Source organism: Eurosta solidaginis, chromosome 5, assembly GCF_040869045.1.
Source record: "Eurosta solidaginis isolate ZX-2024a chromosome 5, ASM4086904v1, whole genome shotgun sequence".
Lineage (NCBI taxonomy): Eukaryota > Metazoa > Arthropoda > Insecta > Diptera > Tephritidae > Eurosta > Eurosta solidaginis.
This window is the reverse complement of record NC_090323.1, coordinates 91,327,412-91,354,835: the sequence shown is the minus strand read 5'-3', so window position 1 is coordinate 91,354,835 and position 27,424 is coordinate 91,327,412. Positions and strand designations below refer to the sequence as shown.

Below are 27,424 nucleotides of genomic sequence, written 5' to 3'. Positions count from 1 at the left end.
CAAACAACTTGATCGCAAATTAATACGAGCGCTTCGTTGGGCCGGTATACTTATCCCCTACGGTGACATTTTTTACAGTGGGAAAGAGGCTAGCACCAGGCAGGGAGCTACGTCATGCCTTAGTTGTTGTAAAGTTTTTCCCAATTGCCTTCTTCGCATATATTATCTTCCACACATTACATAATTCGTATGTAGTTATGTGTTGAAGTTATGCCTGTTTGTAAAGCGGTTTTCAGAGAAACTTGGCATTTGTTTTTGTTTTTGTTCTATTTATAGAACTAAGGCATGACGTACCTGAATGCGTTTACAACCATTTCAACTATCGTAGGGGTGCGGGTTCGACTCCCACTCCCGGTAGAAAAGGCTTTGAAGAGATTTACAAGATATCTCGAAACAGCTGTCGTCTTGTCTGTCCTGATGCCACGTTGTTTTAATTTTTCCCAAATTATTAATAAATAAATTATAAAGTTAAAAATTGCTTGAAAAAAATGTTTTCATACATTTAAAGCGATACGGGCAATCCCCGGTTAACTCATAAAAGTAGACAACATTTGGTTAATTCGTTGAAGTTCTACAAATAGAACAAAGACAACAACAAATACCAAGTTTCTCTGAAAACCGCCTTACAAACAGGCATAACTTCAACACATAACTACATACGAATTATGTAATGTGTGGAAGATAATATATGCGAAGAAGGCAATTGGGAAAAACTTTACAACAACTAGGGCATGACGGTGCTGAATGCGTTTATAACCATTTCAACTATCGTAGGAGTGCGGGTTCGACTCCCACTCCCGGGAGAAAAGGCTTTGAAGTCCTGGTGTCACATTGTTTAAATTTTTCCCAAATTATGAGATAAATTATAAAATTAAAAATTGCTTGAAATAAATGTTTTCATACATTTAAAGCGATACGGGCAATCCCCGGTTAACTCATATAAGTAGAAAACATTTGGTTAATTTGTTGTAGTTCTATAAATAGAACAAAAACAACAACAAATACCAAGTTTCTCTGAAAACCGCCTTACAAACAGGCACAACTTCAACACATAACTACATACGAATTATGTAATGTGTGGAAGATAACATATGCGAAGACGGCAATTGGGAAAAACTTTACAACTACTAAGGCATGACGTAGCTGAATGCGTTTATAACCATTTCGACCATCGTAGGAGTGCGGGTTCGACTCCCACTCCCGGGAGAAAAGCTTTTGAAGAGATTTACAAGGTATAATCGAAACAGCTGTCGCCTTGTCCGTCCTGATGTCACGTTGTTTAAATTTTTGCCAAATTATTAAATAAATTATAAAATTAAAATTTGCTTGAAATAAATGTTTCATACAGTTAAAGCGATACCGGCAATCCCCTGTTAACTCATATAAGTAGAAAACATTTGGTTAATTCGTTGTAGTTCTATAAATAGAACAAAACCAACAACAAATACCAAGTTTCTCTGAAAACCGCCTTACAAACAGGCATAACTTCAACACATAACTACATACGAATTATGTAATGTGTGGAAGATAATATATGCGAAGAAGGCAATTGGGAAAAACTTTACAACAACTAGGGCATGACGGTGCTGAATGCGTTTAAAACCATTTCAACTATCGTAGGAGTGCGGGTTCGACTCCCACTCCCGGGAGAAAAGGCTTTGAAGAGATTTACAAGGTATAATCGAAACAGCTGTTGCCTTGTCCGTCCTGATGTCACGTTATCTACATTTTTCCCAAATTATTAAATAAATTAGAAATAAGTTAAAGCCTAGGTATAAGAGACAACAAGTAAAAGAAAATTTAGGAAATAAGGTAGTAATTAATAATAGAAGCAGAATAGTTCATAAAGATAACATTAAAAGTTGAATATTTTTTAGATGTTTTGAATGATTGTTTTCATGCCTTTAATGATCCTATTTCGACGGATATAATAGATTATACCAATTATGAATATATTTTAATTGAGAACGGACAGGCATTATTATAGGATTCATTTGGTATGTGAAAAAATACATCAAATCTCACATATTGCGACACCTTGTACAATGAAAATTGTGTTTTTTAAAAGAAAAGAGAAGCATTCATATTAAACCACCGACTATTTGGAAATATAATCAGAATTTAATATTATAGAATCTTCTTTAATGCAATTAGAAAAAAAGAGGGATTAATGACTGTACCTATTTCATAGAAGTGGAAAGCAGGGACGGTTGACCATGCTGATTATACTTTTATTTCAAACAAAATTAATGATTTAATAGAAAATAACAATAAACATTTAACCAAAAATTCAGAAATATTCAATGAAAAACGTAGACTAACAAATTTAGTAAACGGTATAACAGGAATTTCACATGAGAAAATAGTACGCAGACAAAGAATTAAAATGAGAGTTTACGAATTGCAAAATACTTTGCAAACCATAACATTAGCAAAAGGGGAAAAAGACTTCAGATTAAAAGTCAAATGTCTTAAAAGTTTCAACTGTGCAATAACGGAACGTGATTACATTTAAGTAGGTACCAGAAATTAGTTAACAGCGTTGTTATTGAAGTTTATGGGGTTCTGAGAATAAAACACAAAACACTTCATTAGAAAACAAATCGTTTTTACATTTGCTTCAAAATCTGGATATAAAATTTGTTCAATCGCGATTCGTTATTCATTTATAAAGTTACCGCTTTCAAGAAGTATTCCTGCCTTACTTACAGCTAAAATATTTCTTATGCCAAGCTACTAAGTTTTCAAGTATTCGGTGTGCCTTAACACTACAATACTCCTGGAACACCACAATACTCCTTCAATTTTTACATAGGATTTCTTTGTAAAAAATTTTGAAAGTGTTGCCAAACATAAAACCAATTAGTTTCATTATTTTACTTAGTTTTCAATTCAAATTTTAACTCGACGGCCATCGTAATGGCTCCATCAGTGGAAGCCCTGCCAAATTTCTTAGAGGCACACGTGCATTTGAGAAAAATTTTCTTAGCTCAACTAGTGAAAAAAATCTATCACGAAAAGTGTTTGATAACTGATCGAAATATCTGAATACTAAAACAAGAATTTTTTCTGATAAGTCCGTGTAATGTGTTTGCCCTTCGATACATCACCTTTCTTATTAATGCCTCGCCTAAAATATCTCCTATGATGTCATTGGTCTGCTACATTTTATTAACTGAGCAATTTTTGTGGTAAGATTTCCATATACATAAGTAAATTGAAAAATATATGTGGGTTAATGAAAGTGTGCCAAATGTTGTGGGAAGAGTTGTGAATTTTAACCTCAGTGAAAAAGGAAGAAAACTACCAAAATCATGGCTACTGCCTAAAAGGGACGAAAATTGAAAAAAGGGGCCAGCGGACCAAATGGGGTTGGAATGGACCATTTTTGGTCAAAATGGACCACAAGTGGCAACCGTGCATACAACTAATCTCAGAGATGGAACAAATAATACAAGGTGCGGACGATGGGAAAGAGAAGGAGAGAGAAAGATGTAAAATCCACAATAGAATATTACAGTTTAAAAGCAACATAAAAAACAGCGCAGCGGACTCGGACAAAGGTAACAAAATAGTGATATTATACAGAACACATAACAAAGAGAAAATGTACGAACAGTTAGAAGACAAAAACATATATAAGATTTTACCGACTGACCCAACAAACACAATACTAAGGAAGAACAAGAATTTGGTTAAAAATCTCTACAAAAACAAAATAATTGGATTTAGGGAAAAATACAAAATGTACTGCAGTTCAGAGATTGCCCCCGCCTTTACGGCTTACCCAAGATACCTAAGCCCAATTTCCCATTAGGACCAATAGCGTCTTCAACAAATGTCCCATGCTACGGTTTGTCCAAGTTCATTGGAAAGTACTAAATAACCTGATCTCGGAATAGTACAACATAGGCTAAGAGATAGGACATAGAAGTTAAAATTATGTTAAACAAGTTCGACAAAATTCAACTTAATATAAACATGTACATGTTTCACAAAATATTGGATTTTTGTCGCCGAAAATCGCCGACACAGTCATGGACGACTTAATCGATTATATCATGTCAAAACTTAAAAAAGAACAGGACATCGACGTTAAATTCATTGTGTAGTATGTTGACGTCATCTTTGCTATTGCGAGACGGAATGACGTGGACACCATTCTGAACTTTTTAATCCAGCGATTCGAACGTTAGCAGAAGGTGTATAATTTCCCAAAACTGGTTACAATTGGAGTCAGCAGTGGGATTATTGAATAAATTCCAGAGGACAACAAGGACATGGCCAAGTTGACTGAATTGAAGATTCAGCAACTGAAAAGGGAGTTGGAAACCGGTGGATTGAATACTACTGGAAATAAATCCGAGATACAAACACGAATAATGGAGGCAATGGAATTGGAAGGAATCGACGTTGATTAACACACTTTTCATTGTGATGTGGAAGAATCAGCTACTAAAATGGAGGAGAATATAGAGACTCCGAATCCATTGGCAAGTGTTGACACTAACGCGATACTAGCAGTGCTGAAGCAAATGTTCACAAATATCAACCCATATGTCAGCACAGGAGACTCGTATAACATCTAAGATGGAAACACAACTGGAAGTACAGAAGACTTACATGTCATTACAACTGGAAGAACAGAAGGCATATATGACGTCTCAGTTGGCTGAGCAGTTGAAAGCACAAGAGGACCGCATATCCTCGCAGCTGGGGGCACAGGAGATAAGGGGATCATCGAAGCTGGAGGCACAGGATATAAAAAATTTTACAACTTGAGGAAAAAATCGATACCGTAATAGAAGCATTAAAAGGGCTAATGCAGGACTTGCAGATAATTCGTCCAGCAGTTTCAGCGCGTAATCCAAAGGTAAAAGGTCCTTAAGCTACATTTTGTGAAGACCACAACAGTGAACAACTGGAATTCTGAAGATAAAGTTCCTGCACTATTCGTGGCATTGAAATGCTGCTGCTGAAATCCTACAGACGTTGAGAGCGGAACAGCTACGAAACATTGATGGGTGCTCTAGAAAAGCGATACGGAAGCGAACACAGGAAGCAGATATACCATATATAGTTGCAAAACCGTTACCAAAAAGCCAATGAGACTTTGCAGGAGTTTGCGTCAGATGTCGAAAGGCTTGCACGTTTGGCGAATGCCGACGTACCCGTGGAATACACGGAAATGGTAAAAATTCATCCATCATCCATGGAATAAGCAATTGAATGCCCCATAATCTCTATCTCGCAAATTGGAAGAAGATTAAGCAATCTAACTTTTACTGAATGTAGATCCGGGTGCATCTCATTCCATCATTCGAATTTAGTCAAGAAGAAGATAAGACCATTGCATGGAGCAAGATTGCCTACAGCCCCTGAAGAAGAAACACAGATTCTAAGAGAAGTAGCATGCGGAGTCGCAATTGGGAACGTCACGGTACCACATAATTTTATAGTGGCAGAGATTTTTGATGAAATAATAATTCGAGTAGATTTGACTTCTTAATAGATCAAGGCATCAAGATCAACATGCAAAGCAAGACGGTGCGATATAAGAACTGTGAGGACCAAATAAATCCTCATTAATTTGGCCCACACAAAATGACCCCACAACATATTTGACACGACATTAACACAACAAGTGGCCACAAAAGCAACACGATCATCCAACAAGTCTCAGCAACACAACGAGCGGTCGCAACATTTAACAGCAACACGGCCAACCAACAAATCTCAGCAACAAAACGAGCGCTCGCAACATTCAACAGCAACACGGTGACCATGGCAACGCAACCATTTGAGCTAGCAACACCAAACACAACAGCCATAAAAGGAGCGACACAGCAGCACAGCAGTCAGTCAGCACGGAGCTGTGGTCGTGACCAGAGCTACTAGCGAAGTACATCCCTATTGCAGTTGACCTTCTCTATGCAATAGGAATCCACTTCATAGGAGCGAGTCGTGGAATGGTGATTGCGGTTGACCTTCTCTACGCATCACCCCCAAAGACCAAAGGCCCCGCCACAGTAACGCGCAACCGCGACAGGTGACACCCGCTCACCTCCGTCAGTAGAAGTACGCCGGCAGAGGCCGCAACAGAGCGGGAACGCACGTAAACCAGCGCAGAGCGCGGCAGCAAAGCGCAGCAGAGGTCCGCCGACGTACAACGTAACCAGGGTAAGCCAGCGCGAACCGCGGGAGCAGAGGTACGCCGACAGAGGTCACGTCAACGCGGCGACGCATAGCGCAGCCAGGCTAAGCCAGCGCCAAGCGCGGCGGCAGAGTGCAGCAGAGGTACACCGACAGAGTAATACAAGTAAGCGCCGACGTAGGGCGCGACAGAGCATCGCCTCAGCAATACGAGTAAACGGCGACGTAGGGCGCGACAGAGTATCGCCCAGCAAATACGAGTAGACGCCGACGCAAGGCGTGGCAGAGAATCACCCAGCAACCAGCAATACAAATAGACGCCGACGCAAGGCGCATCAGAGTAATACAAGTAAACGCCGACGTAAGGCGCGTCAAGGCACCGACGCCACATACTAACGGGATCCGGCTAACGGAACACGGCCACAGAGCATCGCCTCAGCAATACAAGTAGATGCCGACGTAAGGCGCGACAGAGCACCGCAGCAGAGAGAGACGCCGTCATAAGGCGCGTCAAGGAACCGACGCCACCTACTAACGGGACCCAGCTAACGGAATACGGCCGGACCGCTAAGGCCCGCCACCGCAATCAAGGATACCGCAAGATAATCCAAGTGAAATTGAAAATGAAGTATACAAACACGTTTTATTTTATATTATAGAATTTAGAACCAATAAAGAGAGTGAAGTTTTTTAATTAAATCGATTTGCAAGGTGCCCCTTTAATACAAATTTATTGTAAACGAACCCTGAGCACGGCGAGTATACCCCAGCAAATATCAAAGAAGCAACGGGGCACGAAAAAGTTTCGTTACAATTGGCGCCCGAGCAGGGACCCTGCAAATCGTACAACGTCAGAAGGAACATTCCTGACCAGAAACCTAACCGTAAAATGGCCGACCAGATTGACACCACGTGGTTAGACAACATTTCAAAGGAGCAGCTGATATCCATCGCACAGGAATTGGGTATTGAGCACACAGGCACCACCCGGGAGATCCGAAAGCGCATAGCAGCTCTGGCTTCGAAAGCAAATGTTGACGCGGAAATACAGGAAAAATTTTTATCCATAGAAGCCGCTTATAAGGGAACAGACACGAGTGACTTAAATGAGGTTAAGACGCCGATTCCGTCAAACGGAGGGGAAACCATGAACAACACAGATAGACCAGCAGAGCGAGACCAGTTCGCGTTTCCTCCCAGGAACACAGCACCCCCACAAAAGAACTTATCATCAGGAATAGCAGTACCAGCCAACGGCACCTCCCAGACACCAATCCCTCCGGCCGCAGAAGGAACCACGACCGGGGGTCAACCACATCAGAACCCACTGGAATTTCCTCCACGGAATACGCAACGCGCGCAACCGTACTTACCATCAGGGACAAGGGCATCAGCCATAAATTATACGTCTCAGGTAACTCAAGCACCGACCGTTGTGTTCGCACCCATCATCGACCAAGTGCGGAAGTGGTCAGTAAAGTACGACGGTGGACGGGATCCGTTAGCGTTCATCGAGCGGCTAAAGGACTTAGCCGAAGTGTACGCGCTAAACGTGGATCTCCTACCAAAAACCATGCCAGAGCTACTAGGGGGCACCGCGCTACAATGGTATCGGAATAACAATGCGCACTGGGAAAGGTGGACAAGCTTCAAACAGGATTTTTTATGTTTCTTCCTGCCAGTCAGGTATTTCGAGCGTCTCGAGGACGACATACGCCAACGAAGGCAGCATAACAAGGAAAAGTACAAGGATTACGTGCTAGCTATACAGAGCTTGATGAGACACGCAGGGTACACCAGCGAACAGCGGCTGGAACGAATCTTCCGTAACAGCCACCCCGATTACCTACTTTATATCCGTCGGAGGGATTTCACCAACCTCACGGAACTCTTAACCCTTGCTGAGGAATTCGAGAGCATACATGAGGGCTATCGACGACCTTCAGAGGGACATCGCCGCGAAGTTACGCGACACGTCGTAGGTGACACAACTTTGGTTCCACCACCGCAACCTGTAACCCCATCACCGCCACAACCACCGAACATACTGCACCACTCGCCTCCAGGCAATCAGAGGTTTGACCCCAACAACGTATATAGGAGATGTGGTGAACAAGGACACTACGCGTATAGATGCCGAAACCCACGGAAAATTTTTTGATGGGAGTGTGGCCGCAGTGATATACGCACAATCGAATGCTGCCGTCGACGTCAGGGAAACGACAGAGGGCTTCACAAAGAACAAGGCGCAGTGAGTCCAAGGAAACCAGCGCCGAATTGGCAGTAACAATGTACCAAGAGCACGGCCGCCTTTACGCCGTAGCCAGGCTCGGCGCGGAATCAGCCGAGGCAGTCATCGATACAGGGGCGTCGAGAAGTTTCGTTTCGAGCAGCCTTGCAGAACGTGTGGTAAACTCTGGGAGCGGAGAAATGGTGAGAGTGGGCATCAAAATAACGATGGCAAACGGGACTAGCACCACAATCTTCGACGCCATAAGGACTGAGGTACGCCTCGGAGAAGCGTCACACCACACGGTTTTACACGTCATGCCCGGAGCAATCGACGACATAATACTGGGCCTAGATACACTAGGGGGCATGGGAGCCACCATATCCTGCGGAGGAGGTCACCTCGCGCTATCCAGGCCAGTCACACAGCATACATTGCCATCAGCCGAGCCGACACAGATCACGGAGGAGGTATCGCCACCAGGTGAGAACAGCAATAACATAGATGATAGGATCAACAGGATCAATGGGGCCTACGATGAGGACGAGGCGGAACGAGTGCACAGTTTTCTGGCAGAAGAACTCCGAAAATTTGAGAGCATGAGTGGGGTGACGACAATAGCCGAGCACAGGATTATCCTGACGGACGACCGCCCTATCAAGCAACGTTACTTCCCACGCAACCCAGCTATGCAGACCATCATCAACAACGAAGTTGACGAAGTACTTCAGAAAGGATGCATCGAGCCATCCTGTAGCCCACACAGCGCACCAATCGTACTAGCCAAGAAGAAAAACGGGAAGTGGAGGTTATGCGTGGACTATCGGCAGCTTAACGCCCGATCCGTACCCGACGCGTACCCTTTACCCAGAATACAACATATATTGGACAAGCAACGACGGGCGAAGTATATCAGCAGTTTGGATTTGAAAAATGGCTACTGGCAAATACCACTGGAACCCCAGAGCCGTCCCTACACAGCTTTCACGGTACCGGGACGCGGGTTATTCCAGTGGCGCGTTATGCCTACGCGGCCTACACTCCGCACCTGCAACGTTTCAAAGAGCACTAGCTCAGGTTATTGGACCGGAGATGGAACCCTACGCTTTCGCTTACCTCGATGACATAATCATCATAGGATCCACCTTGGAGGAGCACAGTCGCAACCTGAAAGAAGTGATGCTACGACTACAGCGCGACAACCTCAGAATAAATCCGGAGAAATGCGAGTTTTTCAAGAAAGAAATTCGATACCTAGGACACGTAGTAAGCGACAGGGGAATTCACACCAACCCCGAGAAAGTTGCAGCCATCAAAGACCTGAAACCACCAACGAACGCGAAAGAGGTGCGTCAATATCTCGGTATAACATCTTGGTACCGACGATTCGTGCCCGACTTCGCGACGATCAGCCAGCCACTCACAACCCTGCTGAAAAAGGGCAAACACTGGAAGTGTGGACCCGAACAACAGGAAGCCTTCGAGGTCTTAAAGCAAAAACTATCGGAAGCACCGATACTTGCCTGTCCGGACTTCACCAAGACCTTCACCTTGCAAACGGACGCAAGCAATTTCGGCCTAGGCGCCGTATTGACACAGGATTTGGAAGGCGGGGAACGCGTGATCGCCTACGCCAGCAGGAAACTCAACAAGGCGGAAACCAACTACTCGCCTACCGAGAAGGAATCCCTCGCGATCGTCTGGGGAATACGCAAGATGAGGCCATACTTGGAAGGGTACCGATTCAGGGTAATCACGGGCCATATGTCTCTAAAGTGGCTAAACTCCATCTAAAGCTGCTCCGGCCGTATAGCACGATGGGCCTTGGAACTTCAGCAGCACACCTTCGACATAGAGTACAGGAAAGGAAAGCTGAACCTGGTAGCCGATGCACTATCACGACAGCCACTGGAGACCCTACGACTGGCAACGACAACAGAGCGACCATGCAAGTGGTGGCACAAGCGCGTGAATGAAGTGCGCGCTAACCCCGAGAAATATCCTGACTACATGATACAAGATGGACAACTGTACCGCCATATTCCCTGCCGGTCACAAGATGAGGAAGCCGTACCTTGGAAACTTTGTGTACCCACACCACTGCGACAACGAGTATTAGAAGAAAATCACAATATACCAAGCGCTGGACACATGGGCATCCGCCGGACAGTAGCGCGGACTGCCAACCGGTACTACTGGCCCGGCATGTTTCGGGACATCAGTCGATACGTACGACAATGCGAGTCTTGCCAGAAGTCCAAGGAAACATAGCAAAAGCCGGCCGGAAAGATGCTCACACAAGTGGCCCAAGAACCATTCGCCACGGTATGCGTCGATTTCGTTGGACCACTCCCACGATCCACACACGGGAAGACGATGCTACTAGTATTTTTCGACCGCTTCAGCAAATGGGTGGAACTGGCCCCATGAGGCGTGCGACAGCAGAAGGCCTACGCCGTGCGTTCAGAGAACGCATCCTCGCAAGATTTGGTGCTCCCAAGATACTGATATCGGACAACGGCATCCAGTTCACCAGCACAATGTGGCAGCGTTACCTCAGGGAAATGGGGATACGACAACAATTCACGGCGCCCTACACCTCGCAAGAAAACCCGACGGAACGGGCGAACAGGACAATCAAGAGAATCATAGCACAACTCACCAGATCACAGCACAACAGATGGGACGACCGTCTCCCAGAAATCGAGCTGGCCATCAACACGAGTGTGACCGCGTCCACAGGATACAGTCCAGCCTTCCTCGTACAAGGACGGGAACCGCGACTGCCAGGGGCATTGTTTGACGAGGTCAACCTGGGGACGGGCACAGCTACCACAACGGCAGAAGAGAAATCTGACAGAATGCAAGAGGCATTCAGAATAGTGAGGCAGAACATGAAACGAGCGGCGGCAGATCAAGCACGGCACTACAATTTACGGCGGAGAAAATGGACCCCCGTAGTCGGCGAACTAGTGCTCACAAAGGAACAGCATCTCTCCAAGGCCGGCGAAAATTTCGCGGCAAAGTTGGCCCCCAAATATGACGGACCCTACCAGATCCTAGGATAAGTATCACCAGTGATACTCAAAGTACGAAAAACCAACGGCGGGAGGGAGAAAACGGTCAATATTGGGGAGCTAAAGCCATATCATGCAGCAGAGACCATCGCGGGAAATTAAAATAAATTCAGGGAAAATAATCTAATTAATATCAAGGATGGGAGGATAAGCAAGCACCGGTCATTCTATCGCAAACCACCGAGGTGACAACACGTTCGTTTACTACGAATTTCTTTTCCAAAAAAAAAAAAAAAAAACCAACAACCTAAGATGGAGAGCCAGAACGCCAAACTAAACAACAGCGTCAAGCGTATGCGTCAGCATTACGAGGAGGAGGAAGCAAAGCGCCCCAGGGTAATACTGCTGGAAGGAGCTACCCGCGCCGACGTCAGCAACACGCGTGGAACCACACGCACAAACACGTACGCTGACGTCGCACGCAACGTTACACCAACAAGCGCTACTGGCGCCGACGTCAGCAACACGCGTGAAACTAAGCGCGAAAACACGTACGCTGACTTCGCACGTATCATCACACCACCGAACACCACAGGCGGCGACGTCAACAACATGCGTGCAACTACACACGCAAACACGTACGCTGACGTCGTACGCACCATTACATCACCAAACACTGCAGACACCTACACCAACACCACGAACACCGAGCCAGCCGCAGCCGCAGCTTATGCCAGCACCAACATCAGACGCGCGGCGGAAGAAGCCAGACGGGCAACGGAACTCGTGACACGCACCACGCGCATATCTAAATGGGAGGAAGTCGCGGCCAAGGCCCACAACAAGACCAGCACATCACCACTAACAGCCACACTGGGTAGGATAGACGTGGAGGCAGGGCAATTGCCGGCAGCCATCGAGCTCTCCTCTGGCAAGGACACAGGCCCACCGGAACAACAACAGCAAGCGATCATTGAGCTCTCCTCGAATGAGGACACAGCCCCACCAGAGAGGGAAACGACCAAAACAATATTCCCGCCAGGACCAGGCGGCATAACACTCTACGCGACTGACCTCAACGCCCTCAAGGGATCTAGATGGCTAACCGATACCGTCATTGACGCTTGGGCAAAGGGACTGGAAGAGCAACACGGACAACACAATACGACTCTCAGCCCTTTCGTGATCTGGCAGCTGACCAGAAGAGGAACACGGAGGAAAATTACCGACGCATACACCGCTGGGTCCGGAACGTCGACCTGTTTGGCAAGAGAGTGATCCGTGCGCCCCACAACGTAGCCAAACACTGGTACCTACTCGGCCTGGCAAACGCAGCAGTCACACACCACATCACTGACACGGAATGCTGGCAGGAGCGGTACGTATGGATAGCGGACTCGATGCACAGGGCCAAAGTTCCGCACGCAACACAGGCTTGGGTGGATTTCCTTCGGTGGGAGTATGTACAGCGGTACGGGTATGACGGGTTTAAGGCCCAGGAGCCTCAACAATGCAACAACAACGACTGTGTCGTATACGTAGCCGAGAACATGGAGAGGGTATTGCGATACACAGGGAGCGGAGAAGGAGTACCCGGACTGTGCAGACAGCCGTTCACCGAGGAAATGGCGAGCCAGAAGCGCACGGAAATGTGGAACCGATTTCTACGGGACGGTCGAGAGTCCACGAAGACTACGCAAACCATAACCACCACATACAATCCTTACACAGTCAAACAACCAATCCCGGAAGACAACACTGGACCGGTAACACCAGACGCCGAAACAGAACCACAACAAACAACAGCAGGCCACCAAGAGGTGATAATCGAGGCCCACGACGCGGATGGACCAACGCTAAACCAATTCCCGAAAATTGCAGAAAGCGTGCGAGACATTTTCCGACGCATCGCCGAAGGCAAAGGACGCTCCCGCGTAAGTTTTCGCACACGGGAATACACCGTCACGGTGGTAAAAGGCAGGACCCGCATACGAATACTGGGCACCGAGGGCTAAATTTCTGAAGTGGGGGGGGGGGGGGGGGGGGGAGTGTGAGGACCAAATAAATCCGCAATAATTTGGCCCACACAAAACGACCCCACAACATATTTGACACGACATTAACACAACAAGTGGCCACAAAAGGCTCTAGCAACACGATCAACCAACAAGTCTCAGCAACACAACGAGCGCTCGCAACATTCAACAGCAACACGGTGACCATGGCAACACAACCATTTGAGCTAGCAACACCAAACACAACAGCCATAAAAGGATCGACACAGCAGCACAGCAGTCAGTCAGCACGGAGCTGTGGTGGTGACCAGAGCTACTAGCAAAGTATATCCCTATTGCAGTTGACCTTCTCTATGCAATAGGAATCCACTTCATAGGAGCGAGTCGTGGAATGGAGATTGCGGTTTACCTTCTCTACGCATCACCCCCAAAGACCAAAGGCCCCGCCACAGTAACGCGCAACCGCGACAGGTGACACCCGCTCACTTCCGTCAGTAGAAGTACGCCGGCAGAGGCCGCAACAGAGCGGCAACGCACGTAAACCAGCGCAGAGCGCGGCAGCAAAGCGCAGCAGAGGTCCGCCGACGCACAACGTAACCAGGGTAAGCCAGCGCGAACCGCGGCAGCAGAGGTACGCCGACACAGGTCACGTCAACGCGGCGACGCATAGCGCAGCCAGGCTAAGCCAGCGCCAAGCGCGGCGGCAGAGAGCAGCAGAGGTACACCGACAGAGTAATACAAGTAAGCGCCGACGTAGGGCGCGACAGAGCATCGCCTCAGCAATACAAGTAAACGCCGACGTAGGGCGCGACAGAGTATCGCCCAGCAAATACGAGTAGACGCCGACGCAAGGCGTGCAGAGAATCACCCAGCAACCAGCAATACAAATAGACGCCGACGCAAGGCGCAGCAGAGTAATACAAGTAAACGCCGACGTAAGGCGCGTCAAGGCACCGACGCCACATACTAACGGGATCCGGCTAACGGAACACGGCGACAGAGCATCGCCTCAGCAATACAAGTAGACGCCGACGTAAGGCGCGGCAGAGCACCGCAAGTGTCAAGTGAAATTGAAAATGAAGTATACAAACACATTTTATTTTATATAATAGAATTTAGAACCAATAAAGAGAGTGAAGTTTTTTATGATTGATGATAATCTAAATTTTGGAGAGCATGTAACTTGTCTGGAAAGGAAAATTGCACAGAAAATAGGCTTCATGTATAGAACATGTAAACATATCAGTCAAAGTCATAAAATATTGGTATATCGTTCAATTATTGAACCACACTTTATTTATTGTCCTACTATTCTGCTATTAAGTAATGATATATATATTAAGAAACTTCAAATACAGCAAAACAAGGCAATGCGATTTATTTTAAAATGTCCTCCAAGAACGCCAAAAATTGTAATGCTCAATAGATTAAACTGGCTTAGTATTAAACAGTCAGTTAGTTATTTCACATTGAAATTTATACACCAACTTAGGTTAGGAATGTTACCGAATTACCTGAGTAGTAAAATACATTATAATCATGAAATCCACAATTATGGAACAAGAAATTGCAATAATATAAGACTGCCTAGAATAAGAACTGAGTTCGCCAAAAGGTCTCTTGAATATTTAGGGTATAAAATGTATAATGAGTTACCTTCTGATTTGAAAGACTGTGAAAATATTAGTAAGTTCAAAGAAAAATTGTTTTTATATTGTACGTCACTAAATGTGACATGAGTAGTTATGTTTAATTTCTTATTTTAACCTAAACTAGGTCTTAAAGACCGTAATAATAAATAAATAAATAAAAATAAAATATATTAAATCGATTTGCAAGGTGCCCCTTTAATACAAATTTATTGTAAACGAACCCTGGGCACGGCGAGTATACCCCAGCAAATATCAAAGAAGCAACGGGGCACGAAAAAGCTTCGTTACAGAACATGGATGTGCCATTTAATTTTGGCTATGGAAAAGACCACCAAAGTCGGAGGCGGTCATATGGGCAGCGATTGATGGAGATTGTGGGACAAACAAACTGTGGGTTTTCGAAGAAGCAAACATATTAACACCGAACGTAATTGTAGGAAAATCCCTGGCTATTTCAAAACAGGATGGACGTATTCCGGTAAGGGTACTCAATGAGTTCAAGTCACCACTCAAAATAACCAAAGGAGCTAGATTGGAAAACGTTTCAACTAGCAAGATTGATCTTTCAAATGACGTAACGGCATGGACGGAGGGGCTAGAGGAAGACTATCAGAGTAAGGCAAGACAACTGCTCCTAAAGTACGCAGACATATTTGACCAAGATGGCCCCAAATCAGGCCACACCAACGTTGTGAAACATCAAATTGACACTGGGGATGCGAGGCCGATCCGTCAAGCTCCTCGTAGTGTTCCAATGGCGAAGCGGGAACTTTTGAGTCAAATCATACAGAAATGAGCGATGGCGGCGTAATCGAACCATCAGGTAGTCCATGGAGCTCACCGGTGGTACTTGTGAAGAAGAAGGATCGAGAAACGACGTTTTGCGTGGACTACCGCAAGTTGAACGGCGTTACAAAAAAGGATAGCTACCCATTGCCAAGAATTGACTCTGGACTCGCTATCTGTTACGAAATGGGTTCCACACTTGACTTGAAAAGCGGCTACTGGCAAGTGGAGGTGAATGAGGAATTCAAAGAGAAAACAGCCTTCAGTGTCGGAGATAGTCTTTGGCAATTTACAGTGACGCCTTTTGAACTTTTTAATGCACAAGCTATTTGTGAGAAACTCATGGATTACGTATTGAAAGGACTAAATTGGAAAACATGCTTGGTGTACCTGGAAGACATCATCGTATTGGGAAAGAACTTTGATGAACATCTTAAGAACTTGGAAGAAGTTACTGGTGCTGGTCTGAAACTAAGTAGTTTGGAATGTAAACAATGTTCAAAAGCTGAGTCTAAAGAAGACATTATAGATGTCCGGCTACGGACTATAACGTGTACGGATGAATGGGACATGGAACAACTAAGAAAGTGTCAGCTAGAAGATACAGATCTGTCACATGTTTTGAAAGGGCTCGAACGGAACGAAAGACCATCATCAGAGAGTCCTATTGCGAAGTCATATTGGGCACAGTGGAATAGTTTACAATTGATATCCGGTTGCCTGCATCGAATATGGGAGAGTGAGCCTTAAGCCATGCCAGGAATGCATCCGTAGGCAAGTCTGAAACGGCCTGGATGTGCGCCGCCCTTGTTGCGAAGCAAACGAAGATAGCTATGAAGGCTTAATAGGGTCCCTTGCCTCTAATTCGAAGATAAACACTGATAGGTCCACACAAAAATCTATGCCGCAACGAGAAAATGGATGTGATCGTGTCAATCATTCAACGGGAATATTGCCCATATGTTGAATTAGCATCAGGTTGTATCGGGCGCAATGGATACATAACCGGAAAATATGTCTAGCGAAGCCGCGGGCATTGATGATCCAAAATTGTAAACGAAATAAAGATACCAGCGCTTTTGGTCCTGCGTGATAATTTTTGATGTGAAGAAATCGAACGTATCGTGTGACGAATTCACATTTGCTTGGCAACAAAATCGGATGTTTTTGCGATTCTGGGATGTTCGCTAGGTCAAGTTCTTTCCCCAAATTTCAGGAGTTCAAATCCTTGAGTCATCTGCAGGAACGAGTTTAAATTTCTTAGTGTACCATTAGTCATTGTCTAGTCCCGCAAGAGTCAAATATCTTCGGCGAAGTGTTGCTGTTGAATATTCCATATAATGCTTAGCAATGCGCGGTGTAGTTCGTCGGAAGTGAGAGTTCCACTAGTAACATTTGTAACTGGCTTTTTAAGTTTTGTGAAAAAACGAAACATCCATGCGTCGATGCGAATTTCTTTAGTATGGGAACTGTACCTATCGAGAGTATCAAGGATGTAGTTACTAGTTACAGTTATCTTAAATACCGATTTCCGCAATTCCGCGTTTACAACTCCCATATCGATATATTTATGTTATTCACAAGGCAATTTGTTTATGCTTTAAGTAAGAAATGCAGGACCTATGGACCAAATTGAGCTTGTAAGATCAACCGATGTATTTCCTCTGGACACAATGTCAGCTGGATTGCTTTTCGTTGGTGCTGAAAAGCTGAAAGCGTAGCTGAATGCAGATGAAGCCAGTGAGAGAGAAGTAGTGCACCACAAAGCTCCAGTTTTGGTAGTAACTGTCGTTTGTTAGGCGCCGCCCTGTACTTCGCGGTATTCAAGAATGTGGGTATATAGTCCATACGCGCGAATCGACGAATCACAAAATCCATGTATTTGCAGAGAATAAACATTGGTTGATAAGCAGTACCTTGGAACCTTGATTGCAGTAAGATGCGAAAGATTGTCAAGAAAGGTTTTCCAACCCTATAAAATATTCTGCGGAATAGACTCGGCCCATTCAATTTTCAGCAGCCATATCTCATGAATAAGAATTTTAGCCTTGACCACAATTGGTGCTAGAAGCCCGAGGCTGTCGAAGAGCGACGCTGAAATGGACAGTAAAGTCCTTTTTATAACACGACCGCGTATTGGCTGCTTTAGTAGAAAAGAAAATATAAAATTATCCTGGATTTTATCCCATTTAAGACCAAGAGTTGTAGTGGAAGACGTATCGAGATTTAGGTTATTTACCAACTCAAATCCACCTAAAAACCTACTGCGCTGGAAGTTGAAGTGTCAAATGACACTAAAAAAGTACCAGTCAGCTGATTTCTGGCAGTCACCTGTACTGGATCCGCCATGCCTGCACTTTAGCTGTGAATTTACGCTCGAGTGAAGCAATATCTACTAATAACTTAGAGTAGACACTACTGATCCGCTCACGGAGCCTCCCGCCATCGACAGAACTCTATCTTCTTTTGAAGCTGAGAGTATCGATTCGAGAAAGGATCCATTACCGCTTAACGACAGAATCCATAGAACTTATATTGCAGCATTCAATTAAAAACAGCGAAATGCTTTTTAAACCAATTGACGATAAGTTATAGCAGGATGCAAGGATAATGAACGTTTCTTTCTTCCCCTCTTTTGCGACCACCGCTAGGTCTTTTGTGATGGAATTAGAAAGCATAAACGAGTATAGGTGTTTTTTAACCATTACTGCTGCACTAACCCTGTTTTCTGTCTTTGCGCAATAAACGCTGGGTCCGCGAGCGCTGAGTGCAGCAACCTTTCCTCCAGGTAAGAGCCATGGCTCATGTATCAGCGCCACATCTCTTTAAATAGTTTACTGTGTTTGAGATTAATCACAAACCCATCTTTCTCCAAATTCGCCGCCACAGCGCTCACACAATGCGTTTTTTCGGCTGTTTCCAGGGTCTGGAGGTCCGTTTCTGTCTCCATGCTCGAAACGTCTTTGTTAGACTCGCAGCGTTATTAACCCAACACCTCCACCTTTACGTCTTCCAGGTCCTCGAGGTCATTTTCTACCTCTCCGGCATTTAGCATATTGTGGTTATTCTAAACAATCTCAGCACCATTGATCTATTTGCGCATCTCTGCCAATGCTCTTATACCCCCGTAATTTGCCGCGACTTTTAGGTTGTCGAGGTCCTTTTCCACCTCCCCTGCTTTAAGCTTATTTGGGCTATTGTCCTGAGGACTCCTCTTTTTAAGGCGCACATTAATATTTCCTGCGCCCCAGGACATTTTCCCAAGCTGATTTGGAGGATGTAGTACTGGGCCCCCTTTAATGGGTCGAGATACATCAATAGCCTCTCAATCCCGTGTTGATTTTTTACGCTGTAGCATGTTAAGGAAGTCCTCCTCCTTCACCACTCGGGATATCGAAACCTTGCCCTTTGGTATTCTGGGAATCAGTGCTCTACCGATCACCTTCAACCTTGCTCCTTCTTGTATTTGAAGATCTGGAGCAACTCCCTGCAGCCATTCTAAAGTCGCATTATCATGCCATCCAGCTGTTTCGAAGGATGGTAGCGGTTAAATTGGCTCATTAAGCAACATTTTTATCATGGTATCCGGCAGCTCACCTTCTACGGATCTCCACCTCTCGGTTGGCATCTGGGTAGCTGCAATATAGTGGAGCCACAGTAAGGGACTGCTTCGCAGCTTCGTTCATCTTCTTCTCTGTGAAAACCGGAGTCTTAGCGTTGGCTCTCTTTAGCATCTCCGAGTAAACTGGAGTCTGGTCGTTACCTCCCTTTAGCTTATTAGCATTTACGCCTTTATTTCTTATTTCCACGTCCTGTATTACACCTTTTGAGGTACGTGGCTGTCTAGTATCTCTCTCTCTTCCATCCGCTTTGCAGATTTTGAGGTTTGGTTCCTGTCATCACGGCTTGTTCGCCTCTTGGTTCTCGAAGTGAGGCGTTTTGCCCTCCCCCTTCCGCTTCTTAAAAGCAGACTTGTAAGGTCAGCCGATTGCTGCATCTTGCCTGTGAGGCTTCTTTTTCTTCGATGCGGTTGAAAAATTGACGATTGGCAGTACCAAAATTTTTGTTTGTGAACTGTCTTCGAAATTTTTTTAGTGTCTCTCTGGCCCATACCAAGCGATCGCTGTCATCGTTGGTTGGGTTAGCCACTGGACCCAAGCGCTGCATAATTCTTCGTGATTCCCAGTATACTGAGATGGTTTTATTAAGCTATCTATCTCGTTGTTTCCGTTTTAATGTTAGTACTTTATCCGGTAGACCGCTCCTTTACCGAGCGCACTGACTGAATCCTATCATGGCTTTCCACGCCCGAATTATCGCTGACAGAGATTTCATCTTTCGTGGCTTGCGATGCCATTGACTTTTCATTTTCATCCTTACTTTCTTTAGAAGTTTTTGAGTGCATCTTCGTCATGCGAACAGCTGCCCGACAAAGCGGGCTCAGCGGTCTAATTTTAAAAATAGGGATAAAACCGCGTGCTGTGGTAAGGCCATCCTTACATCCCGAGTCGGCCCCGTATCGGGAAGGCTTCACCCAAATATAGCCGAAAGAACGCCTTTTCTGCAAATCATCCAATAGGCACTGTCCGGATAACACGCTGGATTTGGAGGTTTTTCAGATTTATTAAATCTCATATTTCAACCTGCACTTTCTCCACTTTCGCATTAAAAAAAATCTAAAGGGTGGCCAAATGCACAGTTTAAACTTTTCGTATATTTTTTATTTTACTCACATATGGCGATATAAATCTGAACTTGAAAATCTTCAAAAAACATCTGCAATATATGAGTTTAAAACTGCCCCTACATTTAAAAATGTTCCTATCAAAAAATTACATAAGGAAATATTGTAATGATTAAAAAAATTATTGAAGATTTAATATAAATGTTCTGCGTTTCGATATTTAATTTTGAATGATAAAACTAGCATTTAGCGTTAAATCGCCTCAGCTGCCTAAATCTTGATTATAGCTAAAGTGATATACATGTATCATATGCAAATCATTTGTGAATGACATGTCAGACATTTTTGCGAGTCTGTTAATCACCCTTATCGCGAAGTTCATGGGGAAAATTGTTCGCCTTCACTTTTTGTGTTCGGGTGAACTTTTTCCGCCTATCGGCAATTTCGGGCGAACACAAGTTCACTTCGAAACAGCTGATCCTCTATTATGAATTAGCAGTGAACAAATAATTTATTTGCAATTGCGTAAATTTTGTAAACAAGCATATATTTCCTTAAAATACAGCAAAGATAGAGATAAAAAATTTTGAAAAAATGTCTAGTATTGCACTTAGGTTGGTACTGATTGAGCGCGAGGAGAATATACATAAATGTAAAAGCGGTTCGGAGCAATTAAGCGACATTTCTACCCTTTGGAGCTAAGTGACTCACTGTAAGTTAAAAATTACTATTTTCAGCACTTTTGAATAACAAATTAAGTTTTTTTCCACTAGGTTTCTGCAAATATTTGCTAGATATTCTTGCCAACTCCTTGCCACCATTGAAGCAAAAATTTGGAGTACAACCAATTGTAAAGTTGAGCGCATGTGTTCGTTTTTTCGCAGAGGGAGGACATCAAAAGGCGTTGAAAATGACTATGAGGTGGGTCTTAGCCAATCTTGTTTCAGTGAGTTGCTTTCAGAGGTGCTGGACATTTTGGAACCGTTGCTTTGCCACAACGGATAATTTGGCCGACTTTAGAAGAACAACTGCATGTGATTTTTATGACAAGTTTGGAATACCAGGAGTTGTAGGATGTATTGATGGAACAAACGTTAGCATAGCAACCCTTTCCAAGAACGAGAGAACGAGAAAAAACGTTTGAAACTCTTTAAAAACTTTTAATAACTATATCAAAGTTATTGTTCTGAAGCTAACAACTGCTGAGTGATCTAGTCAAATTTGTTGAACGAAACGACTTAAGTATTCTAACCATGCTTAACCTTTAGGCCGGTAAGTTTATTTAGAAAAACGCAATATGTAAGCCAACGAGGAAGGAGCCGTCGAGTAAACAAAACAAAATGGTTAAAAAAATTCGAAAGCGGTATTTATCAGATTTAACTCTAGAATTAAAGGATATAGGACGAGAAACAACATTTATAACCCTTTAAAAAATTTTAATAACTATATCAAAAATTATTGTTCTGAAGCTTACAACTGCTGAGTGATCTACTCAAATTTGTTGAACGAAACGACTTAAGTAGTCTAACCATGCTTAACCTTTAGGCCGGTAAGTTTATTTAGAAAAACGCAATATGTAGGCTACACGGGGATGGAGCGGTCGATTAAACAAAGCAAAATGGTTAAAAAAATTCGTATGCGGTATTTATCAGTTTTACCTCTAGAATTAAAGGATATAGAACGAGAAACAACGTTTGAAACCCTGTAAAAACTTTTAATAACTATATCAAAAATTGTTGTTCTGACGCTAACAACTGCTGAGTGATCTACTCAAATTTGTTGAACGAACCGACATAAGTATTTTAACCTTGCTTAACCTTTAGGCCGGTAAGTTTATTTAGAAAAACGCAATATGTAAGCTAACGAGGAAAGAGCCGTCGAGTAAACAAAACGAATGGGTTAAAAAAATTCGTACGCAGTTTTTATCATATTTAGCTCTAATATTAAAGGATATAGAACGAGAAACAACGTTTGAAACCCTTTAAAAACTTTTAATAACTATGTCAAAAATTATTGTTCTGAAGTTAACAACTGCTGAGTGATCTACTCAAATTTGTTGAACGAAACGACTTAAGCATTTTAACCATGCTTAACCTTTAGGCCGGTAAGTTTATTTAGAAAAACGCAATATGTAAGCTAACGAGGAAGGAGCCGTCGAGTAAATAAAACAAAATGGTTAAAAAAATTCGTATGCGGTATTTATCAGTTTTAACTCTAGAATTAAAGGATATAGAACGAGAAACAACATTTGAAACCCTTTAAAAAAGGCAAATACAGTTTAAATGTTATGCTGCTAAAATAAAATATAAATTATGTACATAAATATTTTTCCAGGTAAGTGACAGCAATCTGAGAATTCGTGCTACCGATGCTACACACCCTGGTGCTTGCCACGATGCCTTCATAGGAAGCATAAGCGACTTAAGATCAGAAATGGAACATAATTATTTGCAAAGTCGCAGCAATGCCCGTCTACTAGGTAATAGCTTAAAAGCAAAAAACGAATGCATTTGAAATCAACAAGTTTTCAGGTGATGCTGGGTACCCTCTTGAGCCTTGGCTACTTACTCCATACAGAACTCCAGAAAGTGGATCCTCTGAGGCAAAATTTAATGAAGTTCACACGCGTTGTTGAAATATAATCGAAAGAACAAATGGTGTTCTTAAAAACCGTTGGAGGTGTCTTTTAAGTGCAAGAGAGTTGTATTATTCTCCTGCAAAGGCAATAAAAATAATTAAAGTTTGCGCAGCTTTACACAGCATTTGCATTCATTACAAAAGTGAAGCAAATTTGCCAACGCCAACTGATAACAGATATTTGACGAGACTTCTACATTAGAAAATCAACATATTGGCGAAGTAAACAGTACCTATATGGTCGCAGGTCAGCGTATTCGTACAGAAATCACAAAAACTTTTTAAATTAAACAAATTAATTCAAATTCATTCATTATTTTTATTTTAAAGTATTAAGGTACCTTTGTTATCTAAGTTATTTGTAGTAAAAATCAAACATAAATAATTCATTTCATGAAACTTACATCTTACTCGTGAAATAAAAAAAGGAGCACAAATACCGCATTGCACTAAACTATATACATATATACAAAAATAAAAGCATTTAATTAAATAAATAACTATTTCATTCATCGAAAATTTGCTTGAAATAAATGTAAAAAATGTTAAACCTAATTTTTGGTTTTTCTTCGTAGAATTTCTATTTTTAACTCTTTTAATTCTAATGTTCGTCGATTAAATTCCTTTTGCTCCTCAATTTCACGTTTACGTAGCTTTTCCATTTTCATATTATGCTTTTTTAGTTCAATTAACTTTTTTCTTTTAAATCGCACATATAATAATAAACTTTCATTGTTCGGTTTTATTGTTGTTACAATTTCTCCCAATTTATCACATAGGTCTTGTTGAGCCTCATGTTCCTGGCGAATCAGCTCTGTATTTGTCAATTTTTTGGAAAAAAAGGCCTACTTTGCACAACCGCCTGACTGCTGCTATCGCTTGGTGGACATTCACGTTCAGCAGCAGCAGGACCACAGTACTACAACCAGGAACTTCCCATAGTACAATGTTCGATACTATTTTCATTGGCGAACTCGTTTTGGCCTTTTTTGAAGGTACTCCGTAGCTATGTGAGTCTTGAATACCTTCAACTGAATTTTTTAAATCCAGCAGTTAGTATATTGCCTCTTCTGCAATCGAAAGGTTTTCGGTGTTGTTGGACCCGCCTCCTGTCCCCCTTGAGTAAATAGCGTTTTTTGACGCCTTCTTCCGTACATATCTTTTTTGGTCATTCCATACCTAGAAAAAGATACGTTTTCTAATAAAATTTAGTTTATATTACTTACTTAATTGGCGCTTAACCGCCTAAACGGTTATGGCCTTCCAACAAGGCGCGCAAGTCGCTCCTTCGCTCCGCCAACCGGGACCAATTGGTAACACCAAGGGAGTTTAAATCGTTTTCCACCTGGTCCTTCCAACGGTGTGGGGGCCGCCCTCTACCTCTGCTTCCATAGGCGGGTTCCGATAGAAACACTTTTTTGGTCGGAGCATCATCTTTCATTCGCATAACATGGCCTAGCCAGCGCAGCCGCTGCGTTTTAAGTCGCTGGACTATGTTGATGTCTGCAGGACGGGTAGGATAAGTGACTTGTAGAGTATGATTTTCGTTCGCCGAGAGAAGACTTTACTTTTCAATTGCCTACCTAGTCCAAAGTAGCATTTATTGGCAAGATTGATTCTTCGCTGGATTTCAGTGCTGATGTTGTTGCTAGTGTCGATGCTGGTTCCCAAATAAACGAAGTCTTTTACTATTTAAAAATTATGGCTGTCAAGAGTAGCGTGGTTGCCAAGGCGCGTATGCGCTGACTTTTTGCTCGATGACAGCAGGTACTTCGTTTTGTCCTCATTCATCATCAAACCCATCTTTACCGCTTCTTTTTCCAGTTTGGAGTAAGCAGAACTAACAGCGGGGGTGTTTAGGCAGATGATATCAATGTCATCAGCATATGCCAGTAATTGCACGCTTTTATAGAATATTGTTCCAGTGCGGTTAAGTTCTGCAGCTAGTATAATTTTCTCCAGCATCAAATTAAAGAAATCGCACGATAGGGGGTCATCCTGTCTGAAGCCTCGTTTAGTTTCGAAAGGCTCGGAGAGGTGCTTCCCAATTCTGACTTACCAATTACCAGGTCTGAAGCCGCACTGATAAGGTCAAATCAGCCGGTTCACGGTGGGCTTCAATCTTTCGCACAATACACTTGAAAGGACTTTATATGCGATATTAAGAAGGCTGATTCCACGATAGTTGGTGCATTTTGCAGTATCCCCCTTCTTGTGGACTGGGCAAAGAACACTTAGATTCCAACCGTCGGGCATGCACTCTTCCGCCCATATTTTGCTAAGAAGCTGCTGCATGCGCCTTACCAACTCCTCGCCACCGTACTTGAATAGCTCCGCAGGCGATCCATCAGCGCCTGCGGCCTTGTTGTTTTTCAATCTGGTTATTGCTATTCTAACTTCGCCATAATGGGGGGGGGGGGGCATATATTCCATCATGATCGATTGCGGGATCGGGTTCTTCATCTCTTCGCGGTGAATTGCTGCCTCCATTTAGGAGAGCAGAGAAGTGTTCCCTCCATAATATAAGCACTCTCTGGACATCAGTTACAAGGTCGCCGTTTTCGTTCCTACAGGAGTTTGCCCCGGTCTTAAAACCTTCCGTCTGTCTCCGTATTTTTTGGTAAAATTTTCGGGCGTTATTCCTGGTGGCTAGCAGCTCAAGCTCCTCACGCCTTTCTGCTTCTGCTTTTTTCTTCCTGAAAAGGCGTCTCGCTTCCTTTTTCAACTTACGATAGCGTTCACACACTCTTGTCGCGCTCGCTTTTAACGTAGCCCTGTAGGCAGCGTCGTTTCTTTCGGTTGCAACGCGGCATTCTTCATCGTACCAGTTGTTTTTTCGTGGCCGCCGGTAACCAATTGTTTCCCCGGTGGCAGTACCAAGTGCTTTGGAGATATGTTCCCACTGCTCCTGTATTCCTTCAGGATGAGTTGTGCTCTCAGAGAGCAGGTGTGAGAGTCGAGTTGCGAAATCATTGGCAGTCTGTTGTGATTGAATTTTCTCAACGTCAAGCTTTCCTTGTGTTTTTTGTTCCTTGGTTTTAGCCGCGTTGAGGTGGGTGCGTATTTTGGCTGCAACGAGATAATGGTCCGAGTCGATGTTAGGTTCTCGGATCGTGTGCACATCTAACACACTGGAGGCATGTCTATCACAACATGATCTATCTGATTGCGAGTATTTAGATCAGGAGACAGCCATGTAGCTTGATATATCTTTTTATGCATGAACCTCGTGCTGGATATGACCATGTTTCGAGCACCGGCAAAGTCAATCAGCCTCAGTGCGTTAGGAGAAGTTTCATTGTGTAGGCTGAACTTTCCGACTGTAGGGCCAAAAACACCTTCTTTGCCCACCCTGGCGTTAAAGTCGCCAAGCACGACTTTTATATCATGACGGGTGCAGCGGTCATACGTGCGTTCTAATTGTTCATAAAAAGTGTCTTTCACCTCATCGTCTTCCTCCTCTGTCGGCGCATGGGCGCAGATGAATGATATGTTAAAAAATGTTCCTTATATTCGGATAGCGGCGAGACACTCGTCCACAGGCGTGAACGCCAGCACTTGGCGACAAAGTCTCTCTACCACCACGAATCCGACGCCGAAACTGCGCTTATTCATATGGCCACTCCAATAGGTGTCAAAATTTTTGATATTCTTTCTTCCTTGCTTCGTCCAACGTTTTTCTTGGATGGCGGTGTTGTCAGATTTTGCTTTGACGAGGACATCAACCAGCCGGGCACCTGCACCAATCCCATTCAGGGAACGGGCGTTCCAGGTGCATGCCCTCAATTCATTGTCCTTCAAACGTTTGCCATGGTCGTCATCAATAGAGAGTGTATTTATCCGAGGCTTGCTGTTATATTTGATTGGAGTATGGTGTTACGTGGCGGGTCCCAAGCCCAGCGCACAGCCCGCTCGGCGGGGGTGAAAATAGTACTTGCACGTTTATATAGCGAGCCGCTTGCTCCAAGACAGACGCCCGCTTGCAGCCGCACCTAGAGGTGTACAGACGCTGCCGATGAGATCTCCCCCGGCTAGCCCTTAAACCGATTATGTCAGAGTGGCCTAGCCACTAGTTTTATACCTAGCAATAAAGGTGTATTACTTTTTTTCCACTCAGCTTCACTCTTAATGGGTGGATCAAGGCTATTAGAACATAAACTTAGCTGCTTCCAGAAGTCCACGACTTTTTCCCGATTTTCTTTTGAAAACCCTCTTGCAATGCCGGGATTTTGCATAATTTTTTCAAGTAG

General features: G+C 43.8%; 1 protein-coding gene across 3 annotated transcripts in view; it reads left to right on the top strand.

Moving 5' to 3' along the window:
- The window catches only part of LOC137253437 (limbic system-associated membrane protein), a 795,865-nt gene that overhangs the window by 78,167 nt on the left and 690,274 nt on the right, over window positions 1-27,424 (top strand). The window lies entirely within an intron of this gene.